At 40.6% G+C, this 27,574-nt stretch overlaps 2 long non-coding RNA genes across 3 annotated transcripts in view; one reads left to right on the top strand and one right to left on the bottom strand.

Annotated features, from left to right (window-relative positions):
• LOC149119046 (uncharacterized) overlaps positions 1 to 9,024 on the top strand; it is a 32,761-nt gene extending 23,737 nt beyond the window's left edge. Inside the window, exon 3 of the long non-coding RNA XR_016228849.1 lies at positions 8,933 to 9,024. This is a non-coding gene — a long non-coding RNA (uncharacterized LOC149119046). The remainder of the gene's footprint in view (positions 1 to 8,932) is intronic.
• On the bottom strand, positions 1,336 to 26,008 carry LOC149119045 (uncharacterized). Of its 2 annotated transcripts, none has more exons than XR_016228850.1 (3): positions 25,917 to 26,008; positions 22,496 to 22,626; positions 1,336 to 1,532 (listed from the first exon to the last, which is right to left on the bottom strand). It is a non-coding gene; the product is annotated as an uncharacterized LOC149119045 (long non-coding RNA). The 2 variants fall into 2 exon arrangements; XR_016228851.1 differs by having other exon boundaries at positions 1,336 to 1,492.
• Positions 26,009 to 27,574: the final 1,566 nt, after the last annotated feature.

Below are 27,574 nucleotides of genomic sequence, written 5' to 3'. Positions count from 1 at the left end.
TCTCACTGTCTATAACTCTACCTGTCAAATAAAAAAATTATTAGTTTTTCATAAAAACTGCAGTATTGAAAAGGTTCCAAAATCCCTCTAATTCTAAATGTCTGTGACTGCTAACTCATTAGCACATATTGCATTCTTTACATCTGGGTAATCATGATAATTCACTTTTAAATGATTAACAGATCTGCTGTTATATATAAATACATGCTTTTCCAAAAATCATACAATAAGCAGGCTACATACTGTACTTCAAGTAAAATTGCCATATCCAGTCCTACAATTGTAAATAAGACAGTTTCAATTGTTCAGCATTATCAATTATAAATTCCAATAGTGTAGCAATAGTCATAAGAATAAAGGATCCGATGCTGTGGTGTAGCAAGTAAAGCTGTGGCTTGCAGTGCTGACATCCCACATGGGTGCCAGTTCAAGTCCTGGCTACTCAAATTACTATCCATCTTTTTATACAAGTAAGACTTACTATCCAGCAGTAGAGGATGGCCCAGGCCCTTGGGCTCCTGCATCTGCATAGGGGACCCAAAAGATGCTGCTAGCTCCTGGCTATGGATCGGCACAGCTCCAGCCATTGTGGCCAAATGGGGAGTGAACTAGTGGTTGGAAGACTGCTCTCTCTCTCTCTCTCCTTCTCTGTGTGTGTAACACTGACTTTCAAGGAAAATAAATGAATCTTTTTTTAAAAAAAGGACGAAATAAAAAGGAAGATGAATATTATAAAATTGTTTAATAAATATAAATTTCCAAAGTACAGCTTTTGGATTACAGTAGGTTCCCCTACCCCATAACTTCCCTCCCACCCATAACCCTCCTATTTCCTGCTCCCTCTCATATCCCAGAAGATTACAAAATTGTATAAAAGACATTTGTACAGTAAACAAATTTACTGATTTCTAATGTAATATTTGAATACTTGAAGCAGGAAGGCTAAGTACTTCTTTGCCAAAATAACATGTTTCCTCCAGTGTAAAACCCATTTGCCATCCCAATACACAAAGGGATTTGGGGCAAGAAGGAAAAAAGAAGTCCACACATGCAGAAATTTTAAGCAAAACAAAATAGAGAATGTATTTAGTTTCATGAAAATCACACAAGAATTAATAGTATTCCACTCATTTCCAACAAATATTTTTAAGTTTAATGAATGAATGAATTTTCAGTTACATAGCAGAAAACTTCTACCCTCTCCCATAAAACTGAAAGAGAAACTTTTTAAAAGTAAAAGCTGATGAAAGAATTCTGCAATACATGTTAATGTTAAGTAGCCCAGCAGAGTTTATTTAGAAATACAAACACACACACAGAAAATAAATACATTAAAATCTTACTGAATACTCCAGTAATAGTTCAGGATCCAATATAGTGTGCAAAAGATTCTGGATTTCCCAGTCACTTTGTATAGGAAATGATGTGCTTTGCTATGTAGCATATACCTGTAGATTCCTGAACACCTCCACTTTGCTTCTTACCCTGAGTCCTAGCAAATACAGGAACACAGCTGTTGAATCATTCATTTTCTGGATTTGGAAATATCAAAGAATTAATCAGTATAGAAAATTGTACAGCAGAGACCAAATATCCAAGGGAGTTCAGGAAAATCAATTGAACAAGTCAAACTACTATGAATGTATACTGAATGCTCTGTGTTTAATATGTCTTACTTACCTAAAAAGACATGAGGGCTATTGCTCTCTCTCTGTTAATACAACTAAGGAGAAGATATCACCAATGCTCCAGAAAAAATTAATAGACAGCAGAGCTAATACAAAATCCCAAAAATCTAAAATAGAAAAACTGGATATACACTCTTTACACACACCCTGAAGTGACAATGAAGTAGAACAAATCTAAAATTAGAAAAACTTCTTTTTTTAAAGATTTATTTATTTATTTGAAAGTCAGAGTTACACAGAGAGAGGCAGAGAAGAGAGAGGGGTCTTCCATTCACTGGTTTACTGCCCAGTTGGCTGCAATGGCCAGAGTTGTGCCAATCCAAAGCCAGGAGCAAGGAGCTTCTTCCAGGTCTCCCACATGGGTGCAGGGGCCCAGGACTTGGGCCATCTTCTACTGCTTTCCCAGGCTATAGCAGAGATCTGGATCCATATGAGATGCCAGCACTGCAAGTGGTGGCTCTACCCACTACGCCACACCACTGGCCCTAAAAATTCTTGTCAAATTAAGAACATTTAACCTTTGTTTTGGAATGAATTATTAAAATATCTAAACTGGGTGAATACATAATTTCTTTCTTTAGAAATCAGAAGAGAAAAAGAACACTTCAAGCCTACTGTGACACCACACAGAAGGAATGGAGAATCATGACCTCAATTAGCCTAGGGACAGAATAAAAGGGAGGGAAATAGGAACAACAGAATTAAGATGAATAAGCTTTGACAGCTGAGAGAATCTGAATCTAAAGAAAAGACATGCAGTTAACTGAACCAATAGAGATAAGTCTGAGAGGAAAAAACATTGTTAAGACATATTAATGGGGCCAGAGCTGTGACTTAGTAAAGTCAAAAAAAATCAAAAATTTGTTTTTAAATTATATAATTAAAAAAGATAAAAAAAGATGTTCAATCTTAAGTCTCTATAGCATAAGATATACATCAATTTTCCCAGGTTCTATTTGCATTAATTAACAAAGTTTCATGGGTATAATCACTAGAGTGGCTCCAATAAGTCTTTTTATAAAAATTATTTTTTATTTTGACAGGCAGAATGGATAGTGACAGAGACAGAGAGAAAGGTCTTCCTTTTTCTGTTGGTTTACCCCCCAGTGGCTGCTGCAGCCAGTTTGCTGGACTTGAAGAGGAGCAACTGGGACAGAATCTGGCACTCCCAGCAGGACTAGAACTCGGTGTGCCTGTGCTGCAGGTGGAGGATTAGCCTATTGAGCCATGGCGCCAGCCTCCAATAACTCTTAACCTGAGATGCAACTAAATTTAACAAGGATACTCAATAGGAATTTTAGAAGAATTCAAAAATATGTATCAGAATAAAAATAAATACTTTACTTGGTACATCTCTTTTTAACTATACTATTGTCCAAATTTCCAATTGTCAGATGTACTAAAAAAATCCCAGAAGCAGCAGAGTTGGTCCGACATGATGAGGAATACAATTAAGTTTTTCAGTTACAACTTACCTAGAGAAAATGAGAATTCTCAGATCCCAGATTAAAATAACCAAGAAAACCCAATAAAATAAAACTCAATGTCTTCATACACTAACATTTATTACCTCAGATGTGTTTAACAAAAAGGTGATTATTCCAGCTATATCCCATTAGGTAACCCAATTTTAGCTGCTAAATCCAATTAAAAAAAAAGCACCTCATGATATATTACTAAAATCATACTGCTATATACCATCCACAATGTCCACTGAACCTTATACCTAATGTTAACAGATCTGATGAAAATCAATAGATAAATGATGTGTCTTAACCAAGTGTGGCAAATGCGTTTTGTTCAAAGTTTTTCCAAAAATCCAGAGTCTCAGTTTGCCTTCACCTTGATAAGACACTTTTGAGGTTTACAAATCAGTCTAGCTTCTTCGGGCCTCCCTCCAATGCAAGGGGCTAAAATCCATCAAAATAAACTCTAGGCACTGTCCTTGTGCTCCCAGTGACTTTTTCACTCTAGGGGCTCACAAACCTTCTAAATTCTTTAGATCACCTGTGATGTCCATTAGTTCTCAAAGACTATGATGCAAGTAATTTCCCCTCTTGGAACCTTGTTATTAACTGTGCTGTATGAGAAATGAAGTCTCCTACACACCTTGTGCTTATGATTCTCCAAACCATGTTGCCTGCTAGGACTTTGGCCATGAATATAGGACAGCAATACCTGAACATGATTACTGAGATCTCCTTAATAAAGGATAGACTGGGGCCAGCACTGTGGTGCAGTGGTGTAATCCTTTACCTGCAGTGCTGGCACCCCATATGAGCACCAGTTCTAGTCCCCATTTCTCCTTTTCCCATCCAGCTCTCTGCAATAGCCTGGGAAAGCAGTAGAAGCTGTTCCAAGTGCTTTGGTCCCTGCCGAAATATGGAAGACCTGGAAGCTCCTAGCTCAGATTGGCCCAACTGCAGACATTGCAGTCATTAGGGGAGTAAATGAGCATATGGAAGACCTTTCTCTCTGTCTCTTCCTCTCACTGTCTGTAAGTACACCTGTCAAATACATAAATAAATTCTTTATATATATATTTACATTTATTCATATATATTTATGTATATAAATATATTCATATATAAAATATATTATAATTTAGCATATAATATATTATATATGTTAGTTAAAAACAGATAATATTATATAATTTATTATAAGTATTATATATAATATATATTTTTTAATAACTATTTTAACAAAATTTATCAGAACCCATCTAATCCAAACCTAGGACAATTGGAAGACATTGTACTTGGCCCACCCATAATTGAAATGGATTCTAAATCCTTCAACTGCAAGGAGAGTATCATAGACATTGATGCTCCAAATGGATCCAGTTCCCTGCTAATGTGTCTGGAAAAGCAGCACAGGGTGACTCAAATATTGGGGCTCCTGCACCCATGTGAGAGACCTGGAAGAAGCCCCTGGCTCCTGATATCAGTCTGTCCTAGCCACACTCATTGCAGCCATTTGAGGAGTGAACAAACCAGGAGGAAGATCCATCTCTCCCACTCTCTCTTTCTAGTGCTGCCTTTCAAATTCATAAATAGATCTTTAAGAAAATAGATCACTTCAATAAATTTGCCATTGCTCAGTCATGATGACTTTTACTACCTTCAGTTCTTTTTCAAAAGATTTATTTATTGGAAAGGCAGATAGAGGAGCTGGTGGTTGTGGTGCAGTGGACAAAGCTGCTATCTGTTACATTGCCATTCTCTCCGTGCACCAGTTAAAGTACCAGCTATTCCATATTTGATCCAGCTCCTTACCAATGGACTGAAAAAGCAGGGGAAGATGGCCCAAGTGCCTGGGATGCTGCCACACACATCAGAGGAAAAGCTCCTGGCTTCAACCTGGCCACACTCTGGCTATTAAAGTCATCTCAAAAATGAATTAGGTGGTGGAAGATTTCTGTCTATCCCTCTCTCTGTAACTCTTTCAAATAAGTAATTAAATATTTTAATATGATTAAAAAAAAGGCAGAGAGACACATAGATAAAGAAAGAAGGAAAGAGAAGCAGAGAGATATCCCATCTGCTGGTTCACTTTCTATATGGCTACAACTGTGCAAGACCAGGTTTCAAGTCCCCATTGAGGTTACAGTTCTCCAAATTAGATGACAAGAAGGAAAGAATTTGAGGTATTATCCATTGCTTCCTAGGGGTATTAACATGAAATTGGTTTGGAAGTGGAGTACCCAAAACTCAGATTAGCACTGCAATATAGGATGTGGGCATCGGTTGTGATGGCTAACAAATTGGAAATCCTAGAGGAAAAATCAACAGATTCCTGGACATACACAATATACCAAAATTGAGTCATGAAGACACATAGAAAAGCTAAACAAATCAAAAACCAAGACAGAGATTGGATGAGTAATAAAGACCCTCCCAACAAGGAAAAGTCCAGGATCAGACAGCCTCACTATTGAATTCTACAGGACTTTTAAAGAACTAATGCTTCTCAAACTATTCAACACAATTGAAAGAGAGACAATCCTCTCAAACTCCTTCGATTAATCCTGCATCACCCTAATTCTTCAACTAGAAAAAGATACAGTGGATAGAGAGTACTATAGAAAAATATCCCTGATGGGGGCCAGTGCTGTGGCACACTGGGTTGATCCTCCACCCATGGAGACGGCATCCCATATGGGTGCCAGTTCTGGTCCCGGTTGCTCCTCTTCCAGTCCAGCTTTCTGCTCTGCACTGGGAGGGCAGTGGAGGATGGCCCAAGTGCCTGGGTCCCTGCACCCACTTGGGTGACCAGGGAGATGCTCCTAACTCTGGCTTCCGATTGGACCAGCACCACCTGTTGTGCCATATGGAGAATAAACAAGCAGATAAAATACTTATGTCTCTCTGCCACTGCCTCTCCCTATAATTAACTCCACCTTTCAAATAAATAATTCTTTGGAAAAAGTCAACAAACAATAAAGGCTGGTGGAGAGGGAGAGAAAAAGGTACCCTAACCCACTGTTGGTGGGAATGAAGCCATTATGGAAGGCAGTATCAAAGTTCCTCAGAAATCTGAAAACAAACATACCATATGATCCTGCCATCTGACTCCTAGGAATTTATCCACATGAAATGAAATAGAATATGCATAGGCATGAGTTATCTGTACCCTCATGTTTATTACAGCTCAATTCATAATAGCTAACATGGAATCAACCCAGAAGTCCATCAACTGGTGACTGGAAAAAGAATATGAGCTATATATACAGTGTAAAATACTATTCAGCCATAATTGTGAATGAAATCCCATCTTCTGTAACTAAATGGATGAACTGGAAACAAGTATGCTTCATGAAAGAAGCCAGCCCCCAAAAGACAAATACCATATGTTTTCTCTGACTCGTGGTAATTAAGATATAGACAACAAAAAGTAGTATATGAGTTAAATTGATATTTTGAGATTTGAGTATTGTTCATAGCACTTTTCTGAACTCTTTGATAGAGTATACAACATATACTCATTGATATTTCTGCTACTACTTGCTGAATTCTTTATTTTGTAGAGGGTTAAAGCTTGTGATTCTAAAATAAAATCAAAGCATGCAGCTGTCAAAATTAAAAGAAAATAAAACGAGAAGGAGGGAGTTGGAAATATGAGACCAAGGGAAGTTAGGGTAGGATGTTATCAGTTAGCTCTTCAATCTGTATATATAAATTACATGAAGTTTGTTCACTTAATATGCATTTAAAAATATAAACTTAAGACTGGAAGAAAAAGACCTGAGATCAGTGTTTTCTGGATCACCATTAAAAAAATTTAGTCTTCATTTATGTCTGATCATATTTAATTTCTTATTTATTTATTTTATAAGAAAATTAACATCACCATTCCTAACAAGTCCATCCTGCTTCATCCATATCTATCAGTTCCCACGATGCTAATAATTTCTCATGAACTTAAATCCATATCATCTTAAAGTGATGTAATGTGGGGCAGGCGCTGTGGCATAGCAGATAAAGTTGCTTCCTGCAATGCTGGCAAGCCATGTGGGTGCCAGTTCAAGACGTGGCTGCTCCACTTCTGAACCATCTCTCTGCTATGGCCTTGGAAAGCAGTAGAAGGTGGCCCAAGTCCTTGGGGCCTTGCACACATGAGAGATCTGGAAGTAGCTCCTGGCTTCGGATCGACACAGACCACCCATTGCGGCCAACTGGGAGTAAACCAGCAGATGGAAGACCTCTCTGTTTCTGTCTGTCTCTCTCTCTCTCTACCTCTCCCCTATTTGTGCAACTCTTTCAAATAAATAAATCTTTAAGAAAAAAGCCTGAATCATGTCATTATTTATGTGTTTTAGAGGCTTTGCAGATGTTGATTACATGTGCCATGAAAACCCATCAAAATGCAAATCCTATAAGAGGCAACTCCATGTGCACTAAACTGATAAAATCCAGTGTGTGTTGAGAAAAACACACTAGCAATAAATTTCAAAAAGCTGTGAAATATTATAAGTGGCTGTCAAAAGCTAAAAATCTGACAATGACTCATTATGTCATTTATTTATACATAATGCTGAGAAAATCAGAAGTATTTGTTAAAACTGCTGAAATGCACTAGATTTATAATTTTTAAATGCATCTTTCCTAGATGTAATGCAGTCCTGTACTACTTTAGAGTATCAGAAATTTAAAATGCTGGACTTGTGCTGGGGTGGAGCAGGTTAACTCCCTGGCCTGAAGCACCAGCATCCCATATGGGGGCCGGTTCAATACTCAGCTGCTCCACTTCTGATCCTGCTCTCTGCTATTGCCTGGCGAAGTAGTAGAAGGTGGCCCAAGTTCTTGGGCCCCTGTACCGATCTGGGAGACCTGGAACTAGCTCCTGGCTCCTGGCTTCGGATCAGCACAGCTCTGGCAGTTGCAATCAATTAGGGAGTGAACATCAGATGGAAGACCTCTCTCTTTCTCTCTGGCTCTCCTCTCTGTCTGTAACTCGACTTGTAAATAAATAAATAAATAAATCTTTAAAACAATTAAGAAATTTAAAATGTGAAAGGTTTTTAAAAATGTATTTATTTATTGTGAGGCAGAGTTACAGATATAGAGAGGAAGAGAAAGAGAGGTCTTCTATCGACTGGTTCACCCCTAAATGGCCAGAATGGCTGGAGCTGGGCCGATCTGAAGCCAGGTGCCAAAAGCCAGGAGTCAGCAGCTTCCTCCAGGTCTCTCACATGGGTGCAGGGGCCCAAGCACTCAGGGCATATTGCACTGCTTTCCTAGGCCATTAGTAAAGAGCTGGATTGGAAGTGCAGGAGCAGGGACTCCAACTGGTGCCCATGTGGGATGCTGGTGCTGCAGGTGGATGCTTAATCTACTATGCCACAGAGTGGGCCCAGGGAAAGGTTTTAGGAAGACATCTTTCATGTAGACTAGGCTGCAATATTGCAAGGTAAGGTTTAGCTTTTATTCCCACACATCAGTATTCATCTTTTAGCAACTATAAATACTGAATATCATACATATAGACATAAATATAGGTAACTGCAGATTTTGTTGTCATTCTTTCTAATTCTCTTTTTAATGTCTGCTAATAGGCCATCTTATGGATTATTATATTGATGTTACCCGTACACAACCATCAGGCATTTCCGCTGTTGAATGTGTTTATGTGTACAGGTAGTTTTGTTTGTGTGTACATGAATGCACATTTGATGGCGATAGCACTGACAGTAATACTGTGAGAATTCCTAACGCTGATTTCAAACTTTCTGTCCTCCGCAGAGATGGCTGTCATTGAAGTAGACCACAGGGCCCCTTTTGCTGTTGTGAACTGAAATGTGCCTCCCTAAAACTCAAACACTGAAGTGCTAATCACCAACATGACTTTACCTGAAGAAAGTAGTTTTAATCAGATCAAATGATAGATGTGTCTGTCACATCGGAGAAAGGCTTCTGGAAAACTCGAGCCTATTAGCACCTTGATCTGATATTTTCAACCTCTACAACTATGATGTAAATCATATTCTCTGTGGTATTTTCTTAGCAAATTAATATATCCTCATTTCTGCCAGCATTTTCTGCTGTCATCTAGAAGGTCCTCGTGATTAGCAGAGAAATATAGAAACTAATAACTATGATTTTTGATTACCAATTATCTACTAACACAAAAAAGATATCCCAGAAGCAACCTACTACCATCCTCCAGGACCCAGAAAAAAAAAAAAAAAAAGGAATGAGTCAAGATGCAGGGCAGTAGAAAAAAAGTGAATAATGAAAGATCACAGCAGAAGTAAATAAGGAAGGGTTTGTTTATGTGGTGTAGTGGGTTAAAGCCTTGACCTGCTGTGCATGCATCCCATATGTTGCTGCTAGGAGACCAGGTGCTCCACTTCCAATCCAGCTCCCTACTAATGCACCTCGGAAATTGGTGGAAGATGGACCGTGTTCTACGGTGCTGGCACCCACATGAGAGACTTGGAAGAAGCATCTGGCCTTGCAAATAAATAAATAAATCTTAAAAAAAATAGAAGCAGTGTTAGCACTATTGGAAAACAGACACATAGTTCAATGGAAAAGAATAGGCAGCTGAAATTTACCGACTTTTCTACAGGCAACTCCTATTTAACAAAGGAAAGAAAACAAACAGGAAAAAGAAGAATCCCTTTAGCAAATGGTTTAAAGGAAAGTGATTATCCATATGTATAAGCCTGAAAATATACCCAACACCTCATACAATATGTAAAAGCAACTCATGGTGAATTAAAAGTCTAAATATAAAACCAAAAACTAAGTGAACATATGAGAAACTGTAAAACATTAGCAGAGACAACAGTTTGCGTAAGATTACAAAAGCACAAGTAACAAAAATAAAATATAGAAATTTGAGCATATCAAATTAAGATACATCTTCACAACAAAGTATTCAACAGAGTGAAGATACAATGGACAGAATGGCAGGAAACATTGAAAACTCTGACTATGACAAAAGATTGATAGCCAGAACATACATATATAGAACTGGAAAATCTCCAAATAAGAAGCAAAATGTACAGCTAAGAAATGGGCAATGATCAGAATAGATGTTTCTCAGAAGAAGAAATCTCAATGGTCAAGACATATATGAACATGCCCAATATCACTAGCCATTAGGGAAATGTAAATCAAAACCAATAGCAGACTCCATCTGTGGGAGAAGACAATGCTTGGGTTTTCATTTGTGCAACAAGTGGGTTTAGAGGACCCTGTTCACCATAAGAGGGCAGAGTCTACATGGAAGTAAGGAAACCTTAATGTTTTCCTAATGGGCTTGTTAAATTCTTGACCAGTGCCTATTTCCTTTGCCGCAAACTTTCCAGTCTCACTACTTTCCTGCTTCTTCCTCTTCGCTGTGGCTTGCAAAAACAGTATACCTTCTATATACGGAGGATACTTTTGTTTTGTTTTATTCCTTCTGTCTCATGATGTTCCTCTAAGAAATCACAACCCTCCAAGTATTCATTCATTTATGCAGTCTGCAGTTTTCATGGGCTACTACATGGCAAAGTACTAGGTTAAAGGAAAGGTATAGGTCAGGAACTGAGCAAAGTTCACAATGATGAAGCCATTGGGGAAATGAACCTGATGGAAGACCTCTCTCTCTCTCTCTCTCTCTCTGCCTCTCCTTCTCTCTCTGTGTAGCTCTGATTTTCAAATAAATAAATAAATCTTTAAAAACTAACTAAATAAATATACTAATAACCTGGTGGCAACACCTTTCTATCAGAACATGTGAAGCACTCAAACACAGTTTGTCCCAGAAAGTCAGCCATAGTTTTCAAGGGCACGTCTTCTACTCCATTTGTGGACACCTCTGTGTGGCGTAAGGGGCACTTATTTCTTCCCTTCTTCTTTCTTACCACTCTCACAGTTATAACTTCTATCGATGCTTCCACAGACCAGTCTCTATGAAATTGTAGAACTAATATCCTCCCATGTCAAAAGTGTCATGGGTTTAAACACAGAACCCAAAATAAGACAAGTAACTGACCTTCTTATTTACACAGTGTGGAAAGTAAGATTCTCAGTGGATCACTGGGTAACTGTAAAGTACTGCGCAGAGAAAAACTGTAACTTATCTGTATTTATGATGCTGTAATTCTCCACTTTATGCATACTCAGATTAAATGAGCTCCCGTTAGTGGGCAGCACTGTTGCTTAGTGGGTAAAGCTACTGCCTGCAGTGTCAGCATCCTATATGGGTGCCGGTTGGGATCCTGGCTGCTGCACTTACCATCCAGCTCTCTGCTGTGGCCTGGGAAAACAGTAGAAGATGGCCCAAATCCCTCATCTCCTGCACCCACCTATGAGACCTGGACAAAGCTCCTCTCTTCTGGTTTTGGATCCAAACAGCTCCAGCCATTGATCTCTGTTTCTGCCACTCTGTAACTCGGCCTTTCAATTAAATAAATAATTATTTCAAAAAGCAGCTTCATCCCAGAAGAAGCTCCTGGCTACAGGCTTCAGACTGGCACAGCTCCAGCTGTTGCTGCCAATTGGGGAGTGAACCATCGGACGGAAGACGTCTCTCTCTCTCTCTCTCTGTCTCTCTCCTCTCTCTGTGTAACTCTTTCAAATGAATAAATAAATCTTTAAAAATGTAGCTCCAGTTATTGACAACACAGTAGACTTGCATTAATTTTAGTTCCCTTCTCACTTTGCAAAGGGATCAGTGGCAGGTCAAAACAGTTGACAGCCTTGCTAACAGGAGAAGAGATAGCTGAAGACAGAATATGAAAAGCAGCCAAATACATCATCAAAGAAAGAGAAGTGGACCCCATCCAACACAAACCTTTAAAAGTGGATGCTCACAATTAACGAGTGAAACAGCTGCCCACTGAAATCTTGTCTAGGGAGGGAAGATATCCTAAGTTCTGCTTCTGTAAACTCCAGTCATAAATCTGTCCTAATAAATCTGTCCCTGGCATCTCTTTTACAAACATACTGGACCCACTGACCATTGGAAATTGTGGTCCTAAGTCATGTAGGCTGCCATTTAAACCCACCAATGCCGTAACAGCTAAGAAACTTGAATTTGATGCTCAGTTCTCAGGAAATCATTCCAGCTGAGCCTAGGGCCATTAATAGAAACTCCTTGGATCCTCCACTGTCTCTGTGCCTGTTTGAAAGAAGAGAGTTTTCCCACCCCAGGTTTCTGGAACAGCTTCAAATTCCACATTGGAAAAATCTGATAATTAATACTTGAGAGGGATCAATGCACAAAGCAGCTATTCACGCTTCACACTGCTCCCCACCAGGAAGATGAGGTGCAGGATGAGAGCAGTGGGGCAGATCCTTGTCAGATCCTCCTGCCCACCCCTCTGCTGCCCCAGGCTCCCTGCTGAAGACCATCCAGCCCCACCCTGCAGGAACCAGCCCAGGAAACATCAAGAGACCAGGCCAGAGTGCATTCTGAAAACACCCACAGTGGGAACCCAGCTTATTTAACTGTAGAGAGTGGGAGTCTTTCTGCCTTTCTTCCCTGCATATGCAGGTTCCCAGAACGCTGCCCTCTCTCTCCTGTAACCACTAAATTAAGCACATTAGGGACAGTTTGGATGAGGTTCTGCAGGAGAGAGTCCAGGCACTGGGAGCCTGAGAAGCAGAGGTGGGAGACAGAACAGCCCAGGTCCCAGCCCTGACCTCAGGGGAAATTGCCAGGATCACTGGTGCCCTGGCACCCACCCTTCTCCCACACATGTCCCCACCCCTTACTGCATGTCAAATCTGCAGCAGAAAGTCCCTGGAGCAGGTACGCTTTCTTCCAGAAACATGGGGAGTGAAGCGGGCAGTGTGGGGAAGAGAGTCCCTGGTACATGGGACCCACAGGCAGAAGATGAAGAGGGAAGAAGCAGCAGGAGGCAGGCTCGGGTGAACACTTGGAAACTGCCTGGGATTGCACGTGCAGAGCAGGAGTTGCAGTAAATGCCAGAGAAGGAGCAGCACAGCCCCTAGGGCTGACCCTGATCAGGGAATGAACTCCCTCTGGTCCAACTCAGACCCCCAGGGACTGGCTGTTAGCAGGCACATGGGCACAGGCATTTGGAAGGCAGAATAGATTGGAGCTCCTGGGAACTCTGGGAAATGGAGTCCAGGCTGCAGCATCCCTAGAGACACCAGCTGGGCCTCCCCAAAGGCTGCAGTCGGGGGTGGGTGCCCACAACCAGAGGGCCTTTGCTTTTGTTAAGTCCCTCCTTCCTTTCCTTCCCAACCCAAAATCTCAGGGATCAGTTGCTATTCTTCCTTTCCTGAATCAAATCTGAAAGAGTGACACTCACTGCTGCTAACTGACCCCAAATCCTGGCTCCCTCATAACCTCTGTCTCTTCCAGAAAAATCTTATTTACTACTTTGGCCCTAGAAATCATAAATGACTATGATAGAATGTAACTTTTAACAGAGGTGTGGAAGGCATGGGTTAATATCCAGTTTTGAGAATACAATTTTCATTTGTATTTTATTGATGTTTATAGTTCTTTTAAGATTTATTGATTTATTTGGAAGTCAGAGTTACAGAGAAGGAGAGGCAGAGACAGAGAGAGAGAGAGAGGGGGGTGTTTTCCATTGGCTGGTTCACTCCCCAATTGGCAGCAGCACCACAGCACCGACTCCTTATAGTTCTTTTCAAATCATTTTACACTGTCTTTTTATTCATCTAGTACAGAGACAGAAGAATGGACACAGAGCTAACATAGCTGAGTATTCAAGGAGACAGGTTAAGGGGTTAAATGCCTCATATCATATCATTTATACCTTAGATTAATTCTGGGGACAGTATTATCTGGAGTTTACAAAGTAGAAACTGAATGGAAAGAGCTTAGAAAAATACGGTGTTTTTTAATATCATTAAAAAGGCCAATCAAGGGTCCAGCACTGTGAAATAGCAGGTAAAGCTACTGCCAGCATGGACATTCCATATGGGTGGAGGTTGAGCCCGGCTACTCTGCTTTCAATCCAACTCTCTGCTATGGCCAGGGAAAGCAGTGGAAGATGGCCCAAGTCCTTGGGCAGCTGCACCTGTGTGAGAGACCCAGAAGAAGCTCCTGGCTGCTGGCATTGGAGCTGTACAGCTCCAGCCATTGTAACCAATTGGTGGGTGAACCAAAAGATGGAAGATGTCTCTCTCTCTCTCTCTCTCCCTTTCTACTCTGTGTAACTCTGACTTTCAAATAAATAAATAAATCTTTTTTAGAGAGCCAATCAACATATAACACTAGCATAAAAATCTTTCTTTTGTCTTGTGTCTCAGTTTTTAAAATCTGATTTCTCAAAGGGAAAAAATGTGAGAGAGATGAAGTATACCGACAAAAATAATTTACTGTAATTATTTACTGTAATTATTTACTGTAATGATGTACTGTAATTTACTGTAATAATTTGCTGTAAAGAACCATATAGGATTATAACTTGTCTAGAAAACAAAGGAGATTCAAAGTTGCTATTATTTCATGGTTATTTTTTCTTATTTTTAATATCAAGATAGTATATAAATATTATGCACTCCTAGGTATTTGTGTGTTGTTTGATATGTTTTATTTTTAAGCAGAAATTCAAAGAGATAACTGGGTAACATGGAGTTCTGTGTTTCTGATTACTTCTCTCAATTAGAGATCATGGGATTAGAGGTGGTGCTAGATTAAGAATGCTTCAATCTTTATCCACTGACTTCACATCAGTATTTACTATGTTAAACAATATTCTTGGGGTAGATGGCTCTTTCTTGCCAGACTGTAAACTTCATGGGGTCTAGAAACATATTTGCTTTGACACTAAAACTCAGCATCTTGACAGTCAGTCTTTTAGTTGAATAAATACATGATATACAAAATAAATATTTCTGCCCCTCAAGAACTGCCTAAGAGAGAAGAAAATAGAAATCAATTTGATGACTCTCAGTATTAGGTGAATATATAATTTGTCGTTCTGACATAAGCTTGGTCATAAAAAGGGAATATGAATAATTACACACAGTTGAAGTGTATGAACACCTAGGGCCAAGCGGGATAAATGTTCACCCTAGCTATGTATGGCACTCCATGTCAATAGGAGAGGAAGGAGGAAGAGGGGAGGGAGTGTAGGTGGGGAGGTGGTTATGGAGGGAAGAATCACCATGCTCATTACTTAGCAGCAAAGAGGGAATCTGTGATCATTTGTTGCTTAAGAAAGGGTGATAGGCATTATTTAATTATAATGCAGGCATCAGTGTTCTCCTGTCTCTGAAATAGGAAGTCTATAACTCAGAATTCCTTGCTGTTTCATCAAAAACAATTCAAAACAAAAACCTAATTAAGCATAAGAGGAAGTTACGCATTAGAAGTCTATTCTAATCTCTAGGAGGTTCAGGGGTTGGAAAATTCATCCAAAATCTTGCTGAAAAATGTCCCATACATTTTCCATGACCACTATCCATCAGCATAAGCTCTTTTAAAAAAAGATTTATTTATTTGAAAGTCAGAGTTACACAGAGAGAGGAGAGGCACAGAGAGAGAGAGAGAAAGAGAGAGAGAGAATCTTCCATCTGCTGGTTTACTCCCCAATTGGATGCAATGGCCAGAGCTGAGCTGATCCAAAGCCAGGAGCTAGGAGTTTCTTCCAGGTCTCCCATGTGGGTTCAGGGGTGCAAAGACGTGGGTCATCTTATTTTGCTTTCTCAGGCCATAGCACAGCTGGATCATAAGAGGAGCAGCTGGGACTTGAACCAGTGACCATATGGGATGCTGGCACTGCAGGAGGCAGCCTTACCTGCTACACCACAGCACCAGCCCCCATAAGCCCTATCTTCTGCAGAACCAGCACCCCAGACACCAGCCACCACATGGCATCCCATGGCACACTCACCCCTGGCAATGTTCTGCAGCTCCTGCTCCTCTCCACTTTCACTGCAAGAATCTGCAACTCCTTGTTTTCATGCAAGTAATTCTGATTCAGATGATGCCCCTGACACAATTGGCTGGCAAGTGCCATGGCATGTGTCCATGACCTAGCTAAATGCACAGCTGGGACATTTTAAACTTTTCACTGCCATGGTGAGACACGGACTCCATCTAATGAAGTAGGGGATTTTTCAGGGAGTCTAGAGAATCAAATATGACAAAATGACAAATCTTAACCAAAGAGTTCCATGGTACAGATGAAGAGAACCCAAAATGTATTTTTCTATCTTTTCTTTTCTGAGTTAAGTGCCTAAAAACAAAGCCAATGAGGGTTAAACAGACCCATTCTGAAAATTCCTTAACATCTTCATTTTCATCCAAATTAATATATTGCTTGAAGAAAATAAATTTTACATAAATGAAAATGCAGTACCACAGACAAGTGTACAGAACATAGGCCCTCAGTTAGCTTCAAACCATCTGGGTCCATTCATGTGTTCTTCCAGAACCCAAGCTGCAGTACAATAGAACCACAGCCTCTGACATTCCTCCTCCACCCTGATGGATCTTGGGTTTTCCTCCCACCTCCCCTCTCCTGTGAATACATCAGTAGCAGAACAAATGGAATCCAAAGATAGGATGATGTTATTTAACATGGAATAAACATAGTGTTTTAGTCAGTACAATCCTCAATACTACACTAATATTTCGGAGTTCACTGATTATGAAAGTAAGTATAAGAAATCTCTTCCTAAGTAATCATAACATCGAGAGCTGAATGTAGACTTTCAAATTGAAAGAAAGAGAGAATAGTGTAGAGATGTGTATCTCTATAATAGAGATTTACCGCTGTACTTTATAGACAGTACACCATGTTTGTATTTTTTTTTGGCAGTCTGGCATAGTTTATTATATCCAGCTTGTCACTTTGGAAATTTTATGATTAGACACTAATATACAACAAATTTTGAATCCTTACAGATAATATAGAGCACCCTAGGTCCTCCCAAGGGCAGAAAACTGACCAAGAGCTCATAGACTGGCTGCAACTGCAAGAAGCAGATGAAGATATCATCAGAAAGATACATATTCCTGCATTGTGGCTGCTGAGCAGTTCTGCCCTTATGGATCTCATCTCTGTTTCAGATCATTAAAGAAAGTTGATGCTTTATGAAATTTCTAAAGATTTCACTAATGAGAATCTAAAATATCTTCACTATGCTAAGAGCCTCAGAACAGCCCAAAGACTTGGGCCATCTTCTACTGCTTTCCCAGGCCATAGCAGAGAGCTGGATCAGAAGAGGAGCAGCCGGGACTAGAGCCAGAGCCCATATGGGATGCTGAAACTTCAGGCCAGTGCTTTAACCCACTGTGCCACAGCACTGGCCACAATGTAGTATTTCTAATAGAAGAGTTGGTTAAGTCATTAACTCCTCTAAAATACAAGTTAAGTATTAGTTTTGAAACTCTGATTCATTCATGAGAAAAACAAAAGGTTAATTTTCACTCTTTGCTTGTGGGTATGTAAATTTTCTTCTAAGAAATTAATCATGACTTTTACATCTCAGACCCTATTATGAGTAAGTAGAGAATATTGTGGGGTCATACGCTCATTCTATCAAAGGAACATTTCTCCAATTAAAGAAAACATTATGGGCATCCCATATGGGCACTGGTTGGAGTCCTTGCTGCTGCACTTCTAATGCAGCTCCTTGCTATGGCCTGGGGAAGCAGTAGAAAATGGCCCAAGTGCTTGGGCCCATGCACATGCATGGGAGACCTTGAAGCTCCTGGCTCTTGGCTTCGGATGAGCCCAGCTCCAGCTGTTGCAGCCAACTGGAAAGTGAACCAGCAGATGGAAGACTTCTCTCTCTCTATGCAACTCTGCCTTTCAAATAAATAAATCAATCTTTGGGAAAAAAAAAGATGTCCAAGTCTTACATCAGAGTACTGGGCTTCAGTGCCTAGCTCTGGTTCCTAACTCCAGCTTCATGCAAATACTGATCCTATAAGGCAGCACTGATGGCTCAAGTATTCAGGTTTCTGCCCACACATGGGAGATTAAGAATGAGTTCATGGGCTGGCGCAATGGCTCACTTGGTAAATCCTCTGCCTGCAGCACCAGCATTCCATTTGTGTGCCGTGTTCTAGTCCTGGTTATTCTTCTTCCAGTCCAGCTCTCTGCTGTGGCATGGGAGGGCAGTGGAGGATGGCCCAAGTGCTTGGGCTCCTGCACCTTCATGGAAAACCAGGAAGAAGCACCTGGCTCCGGGCTTTGAATTGGCATAATGCCAGCTGTAGTGGCCATTTGGGGAATGAACCAGCAGATGGAAGGCCTTTCTTTCTGTTTCTCTCACTGTCTTTATCTCTACCTGTCAAATAATCAAAAAAATTGAGTTCACACTCCTGGCTTCAGCCTGACCCAGTTCTGGCTGTTGCAGGCATTTTGGGGAGTAAAGCAGAGAATCAGAGTGCATTTTCATTCTCTCTCCCTCTGCCTCCTAATTAAGTAAAAAAAAATTAAAGACACTCAAACTGGACTAAAGGAAATAATATAGGTAAGTGTCCCACTTCTTTCATATGACCAACAACTAGGTACTAAAAGTTTTCAGTTTTTCCACTCACCACATCCTTTGCCCATGGCATTTAATTTCCTAGGTTTTAATTTTTCTTTTCCCTAGGTAAAATGTGACCACTTGGTGCCAGTGCTGTAGCATGAGGTAAGACACTGCCTGCAATGTGGGTATCCCATATGGGTGCTAGCTGAGTCCCAGCAGCTCCCCTTCCAATCCGGCTTCCTGCTAATGGTCCCAGAAAAGCAACAGAAGATAACTGGGGCCCTGCCACCCAATGGGACACCCAGATGAAGTTCCTGTCTTCAGTCTGGCCCAGCCCAGGCCACTGCAGCCACCTGAGGAGTACACCAGCAGATAGATAATCTGTCTCTTCCACTCTGCTACATTTTCAAATATATGCATCAATCTTCCTTTAAAAAATAAAAACGAAAACCATTTAAGCTTTCAAAGGTATACAAGAAAGAAGTATACAGCACTGATAAATTCAGGACCTAAACCATCTTCATGAGTGAAAAAAGCAAAGCAAAGAGCAATATACAGAATGATACTGAGTGGGTTTTCAAAAGCATATATTTTGATCCCTAAATTTCTAAACCATGAACATGATTATTACATAAATATATTTATATATTTTTAAGAATTGTTTTATTTACTTGAGAAAGGTCTTCCATCTGTGGCTTCACTCCCCAACTTACTGAAAACCTGGGGCTGGGCCAGGGCAAAGCCAGGAGTAGGGGCCAATGCTATGGCACAGCAGATTTACAACCTTAGCTTGAAGCACTGGCTCCCATAAGGGTGCTGGTGAAAGACGGGGCTGCTCCACTTCTGATCAAGCTTACAGCTTATGGTCTGGGAAAGCAGTAGGAGATGGCCCAAGTCCTTGGGCCCAAGCCTAAGTGGGAGACCTGGAAGAAGCTCCTGGTTCCTGGCTTCAGAACAGCACAGCTCCAGCCATTGCAACCAGTTGGGGGTAAACCATCAGATGGAAGACCTCTCTCTCTCTCTCTCTCTCTCTCTGTGTGTGTGTGTGTGTGTGTGTGTGTCTGTAACTCTTTCAAATAAATAAACAAATCTTTAAAAAAAAAAAGCCAGGAGTCAGGGAAATTTCATCCAGGTCCCTCGCTTGGGTGCAGGACCCAAGGATTTGTACCATATTCTGCTGCTTTCCCAGGTATGTTAGCAGGGAGCTGGATCAGAAGTAGAACATGCAATTGGTGCCCATAGAGGATGCTAGTGCTGCAGCTGTTGGTATAACCCATTTTTGCCACAGTGCTGGCCCCGACAATTTTAATTCCTAGGAATTCACAGGGATGAAAGAAGTATGGCAGGATACCTTTTTATTAGAAAAAATATTTTATTTATTTGAAAATGTTATATAGAGATGTAGAGAGAGAGAGAGAGAAAGAGAGAGAGAATATTCTGTCTGCTGGTTCACTGCCCAAATGGCTACAATGGACAGAGCTGAGCTGCTCAGAAGCCAGGAGCCAGGAGCTTCTTCTGGGTCTCCCACATGAGCAAAAGGGCCCAAGGACTTGGGCCATCCTCTACTGCTTTCCCAGGTGCATTAGCAGGAGGCTGGACTGGAAGTGGAGCAGCCGGAACTCTACCAGCACTCATATGGGATGCCTGTATTTCAGGCCAGGGCTTTAACCTGATGTGCCACAGTGCTGGCTCCAACAGGTGACCTTTTACTCTCAATAATCTCTTCTTGGTATTGGCAGCAGTTTGTAATTTTTTGTTTATTTGCCTTCTTCTTAATCTATATTTTTAAAAAATTACAAAATGTTCCAGCACCCTGAGAACCTCCATCACAAGGGCATACAATCAGATGTTTGTCCAGAAAAGGGTGGTGTAGATGCAAGGTGGAAAATGCAAGGTGAGTTGATTCATCTTTCTCAGGCTGTGGTTTCCATGGGCAACTTTTACAACCAACTGCCTTATTTGTTCCTCTTCCACAGAGTGGAAAACATGTTAAGTCATCCTATTTAGCCAAAAGCCAGTGGCAGCACTTCAATATGTCATCAATCCAGGGACAGCATTGTGGTACAAAGAGGTAAGTTGCCAACTGCAACAGCAGCATGCCTTATGGCACTGCTTTGAGACTCACCACCTTCACTTCTCATCCAGCTCTTTGCTTGGGAAAGCAGCAAAGATTGCCCAAGAGTTTGGGTTCCTGCACCCACATGGGGGACTGGGACAGAGTTCCAGGGTCCTGGCTTCAGCCTGGCTCAGCCCCAGCTTTTGTGGCCATCTGGAAGTGAGCCAGCAGATGGAAGATAGAGATCTCTCTCTCTATTCCCTTTACCTAAGCATACATTACATACATAAATGAAGATGCATCAATATAGCAACTTGTTGAGGAAAAGTCTTCTGATTATTGCAGGGTATTGTCTCAATGCATAAAAATATTCAGACACAAAAATTATAAACTGATTTATATTTATATTTCTCAACCACATACTTTTCAGAAAAAATTGTCTGCCACTCAGCATCAGGTATCAGTCTGAAAGCATTCATTAAAAAATCAAGTTATTTTACTAAACACAAAAACCTCTAATATAGGCTGCATATAAACCAGTGGCTTCCATGGATATACACAGATTGATTTTTGTTAATTTACAGGGATCACTGCACTTCCCTGGCATGGAGCTGTCTGAAGAGTTTAAACACTGATGGGTGTGGCATTATTTCTGATATTTTCTTATTATCCAGAGTGCATTTATTCAATATCTATCATGAACTCCACACTCTATAAATCTATTTCAAATATGTAGATATTTAATGGTACTTACACACTTACAAACTGAGCTAATCCTCCTAACTTCTCTCTGGAAAAGCTATGCCTTTGACATTGCTTTTTTTCACTCATATGGAAATGCATAATATGCTTCTGTATGGTACTTCAGAATTTATAAAAGGCTTTTCAGGTAAGATTTACATAACATCGTGTGAAAGTGGCCAAAGGACACAGTCTTCTCATTACAGAGGGGAGAGGTATGAAGTCACTCTCTGAACAGTTACTCAGATTCTGTCAGTCAGGTTCAGAATCTTATTAGGTATCAGATACACATCTAGATTTTTTTTCCCTACTGTCTCTGTCAGAATTCCCAGCCTGTGAGTGAACTTTAGTCTGAATGAATGCTAATATTCAAGGTTCTAAGTGAAAAAATTACTGAGGTTTGTATTGGTGAGGAAAGCATGTGTCTAAATGTTACTTGTATTTAATAATAAGTATTGAATCACATGAAACTGAATATAAGATTATGCAAATTTTTAAGATAAAGAGCATATATTTAAAACCACATTCTTACATTTTGCAAACGTGTTGAAACACCTTACTGGAGCATGTGTTTGGCATAGTGGTAAAGCCTTCCACATCCCAGTCAGAATGCCCAGGCCTCAAGCCCTAGCCCTGCTTCTGCTTCTGGCTTCCTGCTAACAGAACCCTGGGAGGCAGCAGCTGATGGCTCAAGTACTTGAGTCTCTGCCACCTGTGTGGGAGACCCACACTGAGTTCCTGGCTTTAGCTTGAACCAGCTCTGGTTGGTGCAGACATTTGAGGAATGAGCAGTAAATGGAAGGGCTCTCTCTGCCTTGCAAATAAACAAAAATAACTATACAGACCTTTTCTTAAGGTGTCTTGTTCACATCTAAATGAGTTCCCTTTTCACAATAAAATACCTAACTGTCCTCTTTAGTAACAGTGCATGTTTTGCTCTCCATGTCCACTCCTGAGCTCCCAGTACTGGCAGCTCACCCTAGTAAACTGACTGGTTCCAATGTTCAAGTACTCATCTCCCATTCTCTTTTGGTGGGCCTACCGGAAAGAAAGGAGTGTATCTACAGTAATAAATATCTTACTGTTGCTCTTGCTGTCCACTTGCATGCCTGAAGGATGACCAGCTGAATACACACTGAAGTTCTGGACGTAGTTTCCAAACTTCAGTCACTTTGCAGCAGAGGGACTCTGTTCTCGTCAATCACCTGAAAGCCTGCAGGAGTAGGGAGAAGCTGTGTTTGAAGAATTCACAAATACAGTGCATTGAAGCCAACCACTACCACCCCCACCACACCCCTACTTCAGGGTTCTGGCAAATCCCAAACCAGCAGTTTGGGACCAGCAGTGGTTCAGGAGGTGACCTTGACTCCTTACTCTGAACAGCTCCAAAGTGCCTGGTGCACCCAGCGGGAGCTCAGCGCCTCGACTTCCTGCCCTCCTGCCCTCCCCACCAGGAATTCGGCTCCCAGAGCCTCCAGGAAGCCTGCAACAGACCTGCAGACTGGAATGTGTGTCCAGAGCTAACCCAAAATACAGGCCCAGCTCAAGTGTCACTTCCCCACAAAGTCACTGTCTTCTACTCCCTCCCGGAAGGGTGTAGGCCAGCACCCAGCACTCGCAGTTGCGGCATTTGGGGTTCACCCGTTCTCCCACGAGGGATGATGCCCCCGTGGGAACCCCGCTCCACCTGCGGGCAGGGCTGGGGGAAGAAGGGCTGAGCCAGCCTCCACCCTAGGAAAGTCCAGAGCCCCAGCGCCCTTGCCGGTCATGGGTTCTCCCTAAGTGTGCTCTGAGCCAGGGCCACAGCCATCAGCAGCTCTCTTGCTTCCAGAATCTGCTGCAGGGCAGCTCAGGCTCAGCCCAGCAGGGGGCATCAGGCCAATCATTGCTGCCCTGGGGCAGGACTAGAGCTGCAAGACCCACCCCATGATAGGCTGGCTATAAAGGCGGTGGTCATTGGTGGGCAGCTAGTAGTTGTGGTGTGTGTGGGTGATGTGGGTGGTGTTAGGTTCTTGGCCGTCCCATTTTGTACCTTGTGGCTAGAATGCAGGTGGTGGCCCGAGAGTCAGGAGGGACAAGAGAAGAAGAGAGAGACCTGGTGAGTGCAACTGCCCACCTCTCCCACCAGCCCTGCTGGCTGAGGCTTGCAGCATGTGCTGCAGTTGGGGAAGCAATGAAGGCTGAGTCTCAGCAGGAAAACCAAGTGTGTGGTGCTAATTTGCTCACTGACGCAGCATCTATGTGGTCTGCATGGGCAGACAGGGGGAAGCGTTTGGTAGGAGGGTGCTGGAGGCACACTGGGCCCTTGTGCAGCAGGGGGGTGGTAGCTCATTGCCTCTTTCATCTCTCCATTCATGCAAGTCATTCATAAATCCCACATAGAGGAACAAGTGAGCAGGGGTCAGGAGCAGTGCTCTAATGTTTAGGCATTTTACTTTGTGGAGGGGGTTGTATCCTTGTCAGCCTACATTCAAAAAAGATACTCTGTCCCAGGAAAACAAGAAGACTAGGAAAGTCAGCATACCCAAATTGTTTCTTTTAATTTTAAAGACTCTCTTGTGTCCAACTGTGGTCACTATGCTAAAAGGAATATTTCGAAGACTGTGAACATTTTGAATGTTGAGCAAGGAGTTGCTCTCCTATGACATGGGTGAATCTATTGTAAGAACAATATGCATGAGTACATTCTTATAGAATATTTCTGCAGTGGTTTTTGAGTTCTTACAGATTTGAGTTTTATAAAATGATGCCAAATCATTATATTTACTTGTTTACTCAAGAGACACAAATATTTTTCTTTAAAGTGAAGAAACAAATTGTAAATGTTGAGAAGCAATTAATTTTGGGATGTGGTAATTTGCAATAACCAGTAAGGATGGCTAATATATATATATATATATATATATATATATATGTACAAATTTAAAATGCAAACCAAGAAGTGAAAAATGTTTTTGTTACTTTAAAAATGAATGTTATAAATTCTCTCCTTAAACTATATTTCACTGGGTACGTGGCTCACAAGGCTAATCCTCCGCCTGCAGTGCTGGCACCCCAGGTTCTAGTCCCGGTTGCTCCTCTTCCAGTCCATCTCTCTGCTGTGGCCCAGGAGAGCAATGGAGGATGGCCCAAGTGCTTGGGCCCTGCACCCACATGGGAGATCAGGAGGCCATGGTGGCCATTTGGTGGGTGAACCAATGGAAGGAAGACCTTTCTCTCTGTCTCTCTCACTGTCTAACTCTGCCTGGCAAAAAATAAATAAATAAATAAATAAATAAATTTTGCCTTGTACACTCTCAGTTCTTATTCTGAAGATGTTAAAGTGTATCACATTTTTATTGAGAAGCAAAGAAAAATGTTCCATTTTAGAATATTGAAAACATACAATTTAAATTTTGCTGAACAGCTTGTAATAGTTGAATTTGTATTTTTAGGCATAAATATGTTTTCTTCTTGATGTATCATGACAGATATATTATTTTCATGGTAGTGGAATGTATGAGGTAAATGATCCAACAGATTTGTTTTCATTAGATCAAACTTTCCATGGGGTACCTAAACTTAGAATGAGTTTGATATCACAACACTATTTACATTCTCTGTAAGAAAAATAAAGGACATTTGTCCCTAGATTTCAAATCACAGAATGAGATAGTCCAATTTATTTTTGGTTCTCAGTGAGGTATTGCTCTGTTTTATAACACCATGCTTTCATGAAAAATAGATTTTTATTCAAAAGTTCACATTTGTACCACATTTTTTTTCTGTAGGTCTAAAATTTTTCTAAAGGTCAATCTTTCTATAAAAAAGTTCATATGTGTTGCCTGATGTAATCAATTTCTTTTTTTCTAGATTTATTTTTATTTATTTGAAAGACAGAGTTATATAGAGAGGTAGAGACAGAGAGAAAAGTCTTCAATCTGCTGGTTCACTTCCCAATTGACTGCAAAAGCCGGAGCTGAGCTGATCTGAAGCCCGGAGCCAGGAGCTTTTCTCAGGTCTCCCACACAGGTGCAGGGGCCCAAGGACTTGAGCCATCCTCTGATGCTTTCCCAGGTGCATTAGCAAGGAGCCAGATCAGAAGTGGAGCAACTGGAACTCAAACCAGCACCCATATGGGATGCTGGCACCCTAGGTTGGGGTTTTAACATGCTGTGCCACAGCACTGGCCCCTGTAATCAATTTCTAAAGTGTATACACTGACAAGAAGAATTACACAAAGTACACTCATCTAACAAGGCATATCTTTGCTAAATTTAAAGACAATGGCTTTACCTGCTACACGTAATGCTAGCCTCAAGTATTTGCTTTGGAGCAATACTCATCTGCAGTTTTCATAGGTTTTATCAGAAAGTATCATTTGATAGTAAATCCTTTTAGTGAATATATGAAATAGATCAAACATTGAATTTGTGAAAAAAAAATGGCTGCCATTCAGATCATGCCAAGTCTAAGGCTTTGCCACTTCATGATTATATATCCTTGGGCAAACCAGTTACTTACCTCTTCATGCCTCAGTTGCATTTTCTTTAAAGTTAAAATAACAGGAGCTACCTCCATTTTTCTGGAAACATAAAATTCAGGAAACATCACCTGGTATAAAATAAATGTTAGCAATTATTATTATTATCTATTCACATTTTCCTAAATAAAGGTATTTAAATATCTGTGCCTTTATGCTTAATGTTGTAGTGTACACATTTAGATACAACTCAAAATTTATTTGAAATTATATACATTCAAGTTTTGTAAAACTTCATATTTTGCTTGACATGGTAACTCAAACTAGATTCAATTCCTTTTAATTTGATGAGTGAGCCATTTCTTATCTAATTCCCTGGATAATGTAACTTATTCACTCATTTGTGCTTTGTGATGATACCTGCCTCTTTGTCAAAACAGTAACTAAACTGCATCATTTTTGGTCAAAAATAAATCAATAGAGTAAATTGGTATTTAAAGAAAGGGACTATTCTTTGGCAGTAATCTGAAACTAGCACATTGATGCACTTTGGTAAATGCATTGGAGACTTGCTGATTGTGTATGTACATTTGTGAATGTATGTATGGTACATGGGTGTGTGTGTGTGTGTGTGTGTGCTCAATTTAAAGCTACAATAAAATTGTAGCATTATCCAAAGAAATAATTCTAGAAAATCATAGTTTGCAATGATTTTTGCTCTTTGGAGATTATGATGTTTAGATGATGCCTAAAGTTTCTGTGAATTTTTTTCAGAATTCTAGTAATATACAACACTGAAATTCATAAAGAAGGGGAAAATAGTTGGGTTCAAAGATATCATTAGACTACAGAACCAATCAGCCATAATTCAGGCCTCCAAATTAAACTACTTGTATGAGAAAATTTAAGTAGTTGTATTGATGTCACATATTGTTTGCAAACAAATGTATCTTTTTAAAAATTATTTATCTATTTACTTATTTATTTGAAAGCCAGAGTTACACAGAGAGAGAAGAGGCAGAAAGGAGAGAGGGAGGTCTTCCATCTGCTGGTTCACTCCCCAATTGGCTGCAATGACTAGAGCTGCACCGACCCAAAGCCAGGAGCCAGGAGCATCTTCTGGGTCCCCCATGCGAGTTCTGGGGCTCATGGACTTGGACCATCTTCCAGTGCTTTCCCAGGCCTTAGCAGAGAGGTGGCTTAGAAATGGAGCAGCTGGGACTCAAACTGGCATCCATTTGGGATGCTAGCACTGCCAGGCTGCAGCTTTACCTGCTATGCCACAGTGCCAACCCCAAATGTATATTAACATTACTGTATTTGGTAAACACATAACATTAGTGTTGAAAGAATAAATAATTATAAACCTCAGTGAAGGCAATTTGTCATTAGGTAACAAAACCATGCAATGCATTCAATTGAATTCTAGTCCAGATATTTTTTCATAAAGAAATTTTAAACAAAATTATATTGATGCCAAAATATTCACAATAGAATGATTCCCTGAAGTGCAAACATATGGTAATCATTTACATTGGATGATTGCTTGATAAAATACATCGATAAATTTCATGTAGTCTATCATTTAATAAATCCTTTAAATTAATTGAATTAGTTTGAGGATATGCTTTGAAGAGTGTCTATAAAAAGTGTAGGGCAATAATTTATACTGACAATCATAACTTCCCCCCCACCCATA

The sequence above is a fragment of the Oryctolagus cuniculus genome, unplaced genomic scaffold (genome assembly GCF_051225735.1).
Source record: "Oryctolagus cuniculus isolate XC-2025 breed Fujian yellow rabbit unplaced genomic scaffold, ASM5122573v1 ptg000044l, whole genome shotgun sequence".
Lineage (NCBI taxonomy): Eukaryota > Metazoa > Chordata > Mammalia > Lagomorpha > Leporidae > Oryctolagus > Oryctolagus cuniculus.
The sequence above is the reverse complement of the archived record's forward strand: the minus strand, read 5'-3'. Positions and strand labels throughout refer to the sequence as shown.